This window comes from Stegostoma tigrinum, unplaced genomic scaffold, assembly GCF_030684315.1.
Source record: "Stegostoma tigrinum isolate sSteTig4 unplaced genomic scaffold, sSteTig4.hap1 scaffold_185, whole genome shotgun sequence".
NCBI lineage: Eukaryota > Metazoa > Chordata > Chondrichthyes > Orectolobiformes > Stegostomatidae > Stegostoma > Stegostoma tigrinum.
This window is the reverse complement of record NW_026728125.1, coordinates 177,553-178,100: the sequence shown is the minus strand read 5'-3', so window position 1 is coordinate 178,100 and position 548 is coordinate 177,553.

Sequence of the window (548 nt, the reverse complement as noted above, 5' to 3'; positions counted from 1 at the left end):
GGGAAATGGGATGCAGTGACCGTGGGAAATTGGACGCAGTGACTGATGGAAATGGGACGCAGTGACTGAGTGAAATGGGACACAGTGACTGAGTGAAATGGAATTGCCGTGACTGTGGAAAGGAGATGCAGTGACTGAGGAAATGGGATGCAGTGACTGAGGGAAATGGGATGCAGTGACCGAGGTACTGGGAAGGAGTGATTGACTTAACAGGGATGTAGTCCCTGAGCGGGCTTGGGGTGCACTGACTAAGGGAAATGGGATACAGTGCCTGAGTCAAATGGGATGCAGTGACTGAGTGAAATGGGATGCAGTGACTGAGTGAAATGGGATGCAGTGACTGAGTGGAATGGGATGCAGTGACTGAGTGAAATGGGATGCAGTGACTGAGTGAATTGAGATGCAGTGACTGAGTGAAATGCGCGCAGTGACTGATAGAAATCGGATACAGTGACTGATGGAACTGGGATGCAGTGACTGGTGAAAATGAGATGCAGTGACTAAGGGAAAGGAAATGCAGTGTCTGTGGGAAATGGGATGCTGCGACT